Source organism: Megalobrama amblycephala, linkage group LG7 (genome assembly GCF_018812025.1).
Source record: "Megalobrama amblycephala isolate DHTTF-2021 linkage group LG7, ASM1881202v1, whole genome shotgun sequence".
In the NCBI taxonomy this organism is placed as follows: Eukaryota; Metazoa; Chordata; class Actinopteri; order Cypriniformes; family Xenocyprididae; genus Megalobrama; species Megalobrama amblycephala.
Genome location: NC_063050.1, coordinates 53,711,247 through 53,719,662, shown reverse-complemented (window position 1 = coordinate 53,719,662; position 8,416 = coordinate 53,711,247).

The following is an 8,416-nucleotide window of genomic DNA, read 5'->3' as shown; positions in this document are numbered from 1 at the left end:
ATCATGTTAACAACATGCTACACATGTTAGCAATGCGTTAAAGAATGTTAGCTACATATTTTAGAATTGTAGATATGTTAGAAATATGTGTAATATAATGATAGTAGCATGCTAGCACCATAGTAAATAATGCTATTAACATACTAGAAACATGCTAGCACTATACTAAATTACACTAGCAAAATGCTAAATCATGTTAGCAATTTGCTTAGTCATGTTAATAAACATGCTAGCAATGTGATAATTGTGCTAGAAACATGTTAGAAATGTTAAATAACTCTAGAATCATAGTATTAAAACATGTTTACAATGTGTTACATCATTCTAGAAACATGCTACCAATATGCTAAATAATGTTAACATGTTGAAATTTGCTAACAGTGTGTTTAATCATGCTAGCAACACACTAAGTCATGTTAACAAAATGCTACACATGTTAGCAATGGGCTAAAACATGCTAGCAACATACTAAATCATGTTAACAAAATGCTACACATGTTACCAATAGGCTAAATCATGGTAACAACATTCTAAAACAGGGTTTCTCAAATCCAGCCCTGGAGGGCCACCGTCCTGCAGAGTTTAGCTCCATGATCAAATTCACCTACCTGCAGTTTTCTAGTAACTCTGAAGACCTTAACTAGCTTGTTCAGGTGTGTTTGAATAGGATTGGAACGAAACCCTGCAGGGCAGTGGCCCTCCAGGACCAGATTTGAGGAACCCTGTTCTAAAACATGCTAACAGTTTGTTAAATCATGCTAGAAACATGCTAATATGTTAACTCATATTAGAAACATGCTAGCAAGTGCTAAATCATGCTATTAGCATGCACAAATACTAGACCTTAAAATAGCCTTTTTTTCTTCATTGAAAAGTAAAGCACATTTCTAATATTGATTTATTGAAATATTGATATGGGAATATAATGTGACTTTTGTTTACATGTTCAGACTGCTTTTATGAGATTTACCCTCACAGGCTTCTTGAGTTGCTATATGGATCTATATGGATGTTCACTGTGGGCATCAGTTTATGTTTGTTGTATGTTTGTTTGCAACAGTATATGGTCTCTAGGTCTCAACCATGAAGCCCACCTGCATTCTTTGACTTACCATACATATGGTTTACCAAAGAAACAGAACTTTAGAAAGATTTGCCTTTTGCATCAGAATATGAAATGCTGTTTGGAAACTTCTGTTGGCTGCACATCAAACTGACCCTCTGAGAATTAACAACCTGTGACTTATGATGTCTAAAACACATTGCCAGGAAGATTAAAATTCTGACCTTGTGCAGGATAATGTCTTCGGCAGCGTCTTATGTTCTAGTCCAGCTCTGTTTGTCCTCATTTGGATTAGGTGGTTATAAAACATGGTCCCACATTTACCCTTATATTAAAGTCCTTGAGGTTATTAATAAGAAACAATCAATAAACACAGACTCTGAGTGCCAACCCAATCTCATTCTTGGTATATATAATATTTATCTGGTACATAAAAATATTGAAAAAGGAGAGCTGTCTTTAAGCTCCAGATGCTGGTCAAGGACAGTGTCTACAGAAAGATCTCATCCATTTTTAGGAGATGTAATTCTCTCATGGAGAGTGTTTAGAATTTTTAACACTTTGTAGTGAAACTTTCAATAAAGACACATTTTGAATGAACATTCTGTAATACCTCAGTTGTTTCTCTGAAATAAAAATTAGTTAAAATTGAAAATGTTGCTGGTCTCCTGCTTCTGAGATTTTTTTGATTAGTTAATTACCACTTTAAAAGATGCAAAAGTCTGCAATTAAAACCCAGAGATCTCAATATGAGCTCATGTTTTTCTCATCAAATTCCAAAACACAAGTTATGATATTGCATTTTAGTTCTATATTCTTACTGCATGCATTTTCTTTGTGTTTATTTTTATGTCTTTGACTGTTATTTTGCCAGTGATTTTGCAAAGAACTCATAAAGACATTTTCTTGTGTTTTGTTGCCTGTTTGTTGATTTGCATCTAGCAGTTTTTATAATGAGCTGGTTTTTGATAACATTTGATAGCATTTTGTTGTACATGTAACAGTGCTTTAATTAGGGTCAGCATGCATTTATGCTGAACTCAACTCACCTCAAATAATGTTATGTTTCAATCCACTTAAAAATATTGCATAAAAACACTGCACTGTAAACCATATCTCAAATTAAACAAATTAGTTCATTCAACTGAACTTTTAGGACTTTCTCAGTTCATGAAACAAGCACATTTTAAGTAATCTGAATTGTTTCATTGTTTTGAGTTTTATGAACTTGTTTCTTTTAATTTAGAAAAACTTAAATTAACCTGAAACTGGGCTGGAATTTCTATCAAAGTTTCTGTCAAAATTGAAATCTGCCAGTTCTGCTTATTTAAACTTTAAATTTCTTATCTTAAAACAAAATTGATGTAACCGATTACCTCAATTTTTTTGGGTTTTGCCAACTTATTCGGGTTTACAGCGTGGATGGATAAATATTAAAAATTATGGATGCATAAATTCTAAAAAATATACATAAAAAACAAAACAAAAAAACAAACACTCAATTGAGTCAGATAAACTTTTTACCAGATAAGGGAAAATGCGCATAAACTACGATGGAAACACATTTACCCAATAAATTCCTCTATGCACCTTAAAAAATATGTGACTTTGCGATGGGACGGCAAAACTGGACCAACCAGTGGAGCAATCTCGTTGCACAGCATCTGAAATGCTGTCTTGGTCATTCTGAAATGCCTGAGCAAAGTCTGTAGTTAAAGTGGTTCAGTATAATTATGTCCCAGAACTGTCTTACATTTATTATACAAAATTATTATATACAGTGGTTTCTACTGCAGCAACTTCCAGTTTTCTTTGATATTTAGCACCAGTTTATCATCAAGTGACGATTTTGTTATCTTCAGCTCACGCTGCTTTTTTTCGCAAATGTTTTATGCGATTGTAACACAGTTCGTATATACGGGAAGAAGGAGGTGGGAACCGGCGAACATTCAACAAAAGTTTAATTCAAAATAAACAAAGAACAAAACTAAAGTAATGCCGACAGACCCTCGCAGACGAACACACACAAACATAATAAAACATAACGTAAAGTCCAGGCCTGGTCCTCTCTCGTCCGTCACGGTCGTCGCTCCTCCTTTTATGCTCCCGGAGCTCCTCCGTGAGAGACTCGAGGCCGGTGCGCCTCCCAGGTGATGCTCGTTATCACTTGCGTCACCGGCCTCGCGCCGTTCCCTCACGGCTCTCGCCCGCCCTGCTCGTCACAGCGAAATTCCAATTTTTTGCACTTAAGTTAAATTCACAACTTTGGATAGAAACATAGCTACTGACAGCAAAACCTTTGATTTAACCTTTGACCTTTTGTAGCATAACAACTGTACTGAGTAAACATAGTACAGTAATTCTGAAAATAATAGATTGTGTGAAGTTGCTTTATTTAGTGCTTTATTGAAACACTGCACCAGCATTGATCATGCAAATCTTTTTTTTTTTTTTTTTTTTTTGCCCGTGTGCTGAAATTCTCCCTCCTGATCCTCAGAGAAAGATATAAATCATGCAGGCCGTAGGCACAGTAAGATGAACACGATAATATAAAAGCTCAAAGCATGAGCAGCTTCTAACATTTGTTGATCAGGTCCTCAGCCTGCCAAGAGGCTCTTCTTCGTGCTGCCATGGGGTGGCACTGGACGCTCGGTGGACGGCCCGATCCTCGACCGCCTCCTGGCGGCCGGTGATGGCTCCTCCGACTGAGGGCAGCCGGCAGCGAGTCCCCCGTTCCCTTCTCCTCCCCTTTATGGCGGACGGCAGCAGGCTCCGGCCCACGGCGAACGGCAGCGACTCCTCCGCTCCCTCTTGGACGGCAGCCACCCCACCTCGTCCCAGGAGCACGGCATCGGGGTCTCAGTCCCACCTGTCACTAGGCTCCAGCACCACCTCCTCGGGCAGCCTCTTGCGGTCTTCCCACTCCCGCGCTGCCCGAACTCCGCAGCACCGCGATCCCCCTCAGCAGCGAGGGCTCTCCGACAGCATGTCCCTCCTTCCTCCCGGGTTTCGGCACCAATGTAACACAGTTCGTATATACAGGAAGAAGGAGGTGGGAACCGGCGAACATTCAACAAAAGTTTAATTCAAAATAAACAAAGAACAAAACGAAAGTAATGCCGGCAGACCCTCACAGACGTCTGCCGGCCACACAAACATAATAAAACATAACGTAAAGTCCAGGCCTGGTCCTCTCTCGTCCGTCACGGTCGTCGCTCCTCCTTTTATGCTCCCGGAGCTCCTCCGTGAGAGACTCGAGGCCGGTGCGCCTCCCAGGTGATGCTCATTATCACTTGCGTCACCGGCCTCGCGCCGTTCCCTCACGGCTCTCGCCCGCCCTGCTCGTCACAGCGAAATTCCAATTTTTTGCACTTAAGTTAAATTCACAACTTTGGATAGAAACATAGCTACTGACAGCAAAACCTTTGATTTAACCTTTGACCTTTTGTAGCATAACAACTGTACTGAGTAAACATAGTACAGTAATTCTGAAAATAATAGATTGTGTGAAGTTGCTTTATTTAGTGCTTTATTGAAACACTGCACCAGCATTGATCATGCAAATCTTTTTTTTTTTTTTTTTTTTTTGCCCGTGTGCTGAAATTCTCCCTCCTGATCCTCAGAGAAAGATATAAATCATGCAGGCCGTAGGCACAGTAAGATGAACACGATAATATAAAAGCTCAAAGCATGAGCAGCTTCTAACATTTGTTGATCAGGTCCTCAGCCTGCCAAGAGGCTCTTCTTCGTGCTGCCATGGGGTGGCACTGGACGCTCGGTGGACGGCCCGATCCTCGACCGCCTCCTGGCGGCCGGTGATGGCTCCTCCGACTGAGGGCAGCCGGCAGCGAGTCCCCCGTTCCCTTCTCCTCCCCTTTATGGCGGACGGCAGCAGGCTCCGGCCCACGGCGAACGGCGGCGACTCCTCCGCTCCCTCTTGGACGGCAGCCACCCCACCTCGTCCCAGGAGCACGGCATCGGGGTCTCAGTCCCACCTGTCACTAGGCTCCAGCACCACCTCCTCGGGCAGCCTCTTGCGGTCTTCCCACTCCCGCGCTGCCCGAACTCCGCAGCACCGCGATCCCCCTCAGCAGCGAGGGCTCTCCGACAGCATGTCCCTCCTTCCTCCCGGGTTTCGGCACCAATGTAACACAGTTCGTATATACAGGAAGAAGGAGGTGGAAACCGGCGAACATTCAACAAAAGTTTAATTCAAAATAAACAAAGAACAAAACGAAAGTAATGCCGGCAGACCCTCACAGACGTCTGCCGGCCACACAAACATAATAAAACATAACGTAAAGTCCAGGCCTGGTCCTCTCTCGTCCGTCACGGTCGTCGCTCCTCCTTTTATGCTCCCGGAGCTCCTCCGTGAGAGACTCGAGGCCGGTGCGCCTCCCAGGTGATGCTCGTTATCACTTGCGTCACCGGCCTCGCGCCGTTCCCTCACGGCTCTCGCCCGCCCTGCTCGTCACAGCGAAATTCCAATTTTTTGCACTTAAGTTAAATTCACAACTTTGGATAGAAACATAGCTACTGACAGCAAAACCTTTGATTTAACCTTTGACCTTTTGTAGCATAACAACTGTACTGAGTAAACATAGTACAGTAATTCTGAAAATAATAGATTGTGTGAAGTTGCTTTATTTAGTGCTTTATTGAAACACTGCACCAGCATTGATCATGCAAATCTTTTTTTTTTTTTTTTTTTGCCCGTGTGCTGAAATTCTCCCTCCTGATCCTCAGAGAAAGATATAAATCATGCAGGCCGTAGGCACAGTAAGATGAATACGATAATATAAAAGCTCAAAGCATGAGCAGCTTCTAACATTTGTTGAGCCAGACAGTTTTTGCATTAATGACCTGGACTGAGCTCTATTCTTGTCTCAGCGTCAGACGGCTCACCCACAGACCGACCACTCGCTGATCATCTGATCCATAACGCAGATCAAACTAGCAGGAGATTTCTCAAAACTGAGAGCTCTTTTCTTATTGGCTTTTTGCATTTTCTGGAAACAGTTCATGTTGTCTACATGTTTTCTGTGCTACAGATCCATTTTGATGCACTTCCAAAGAATGAGGACTCAAACTCGCATTGATGCAGTAAAAATAACACCATCGCTACTGTTCGTATCACTGTGTATGAAGCGTCGAGGAAGATCCGGAGCTGAAATTCAGATTAGCTTCTGAGATATGTGGTAGACCAATCACAACAGACTGGGTTGTCTGACCAATGAGAGCAGAGTAGGCTTTTAGAAAGATAGACTCCTTTATCTAACCATTTCAGAGAATGTGAGAAAAATGCTGATGCTACATTGTATATTAGGAGAAAATGTAAACTTTTTCTTTTTTTTTTTTTTACTATTGATGCATGTAAACCTGTTGTAGGAGACTCCAAAACAAAATCAGGAACCTTTAAAATAATATAATAGGGGCTCTTTAAGCTCCTAGTCTGCTAGAAGGAGCATTTCCAAAGAAAAACTAAATGAGTTTGATGAGGGTTTTTTTAAAGGTATTTTGTAGAAATGTTTCTGGATGTTGATAGATAGATAGATAGATAGATAGATAGATAGATAGATAGATAGATAGATAGATAGATAGATAGATAGATAGATAGATAGATAGATAGCGTTATAAAGTGTGAGGGAAATGCATGTCTACTTGATGCTGTGAGGTGTAGCAGAGGCTGTTTGGCTGATTTGTGAGATGAGGATGTGGTTTTATGTAAACATAAAGCTTCTGGAGAAGTGCTCACTGTTGTGTAGAGCTCAATGTGATCTCATAAACGGGAGACATGTCCTCCGAGTCGCTCATTATGCAGCTAAATGACAAGAGCAGCCACTGAAAAATGACAAAGAGAAATTGAGTTCATTTCCATTCAATCTGTTATTTATTGCTGTCCTTCTGTCGATTTTACACAAGGCCTGATCTTCATTTTCAGTCATTTTTTTTTTAGATATCAACATTTATTCAGATCTATGAGAAGTTATGACTAACTTAAATAAAACGACACATAAAAATCTTCGACATGCACCAACCGTATGTGAAAAACAACACTTATTTTGAATGTTGCAAAATGTAATTTGTATTTTGTGTTAAGTTATGCCAAAAACGATAGATTTGCATCATCACCATCTCATATCTAGAGGCCTCAGTAAGTCTCACATTGCTCATTCACAACACAGCGCTAATGTCACCTAACATTCCTCTTCCTTCTGCTGAGAAATGCAAAATCGACATATTTTGAGACTCAGTTCTGAAAACGAAACAGTTTGAGTCCAGGGTACAGAAAGATTTTTATTAGGCTGATATTAGCCTCAAATGTATTACACTGAAAAAGAAAAAGAGATGTACAGTAGGATTTACCTTGAAACAATTTTCACTATAGTTCACAAATAATTACAAAGAAATGGCAAGTAAAGCATGGAATTACATGCTGAAGTAGAAAGTAGAAAGATCTACTTATTTATACAAGAAAGGTCTTTTTTTAAATGTATGTCATGTCACAATAGTACTAAACACTAATTTTAAACACATTAAGTTTTAAGCAACCATACTGAGAAGCCTTTTTTAAAGCGCAAAATAGCAGTTTTTCCATCACTTCTAAACAAATTATTGATGTTACAAGTTTGATGGCCATGCGGTGTGACAGCTATATGCTTAAAAATAGAATGAAATAAATCCATTCATGATCATTCAGAATTGGTCATGAAAGCTACAGTATGTATGTAATTATAATACAACTAGACAACTGCTTATTGGAAGAAAATCTTAAATTGTGTTTAGCATAATTAAAGTTTAACTTTGCAGTAATTTCATGCATATTAATGCTGAAAATCGCTTTTGTTGGAGGTGTCACACCACAGGACTGATAAAACACAATTATTGCCAAATTAATTTACAGAAAGAGCTGAAAGCTCTTTTTGTGCTTGTCTTTTTGACATCTGAAATATCTTGTTTACCTCCTGTTGGGTTCCTGGAAATGTAATTTAAAGATCTGCCAAGATCTAAATGAAATCATTATGAGTACTAAACAAGATATGATTTCAAGTATTAAGATGTTTTGGTAATGTAGTCTCTGGTTAGCAGAGATCAAGGATCCACATGAGATGTTTGAGAGATTTCGCATGTTTAGAAATGCAGTCAATATACAGAATAATCATACAGTTTATATATATATATATATATATATATATATATATATATATATATAAAACATTTGAAAATTGACCCCCATTACATACCAATACCAGTATGTTTATTATATTTCTATCAATGTTTTGACACATTTCTTCATGTATTTGACAGTTTATAATGGTCACACAGCTGAGCCAAAAGAAAAGAATACATATT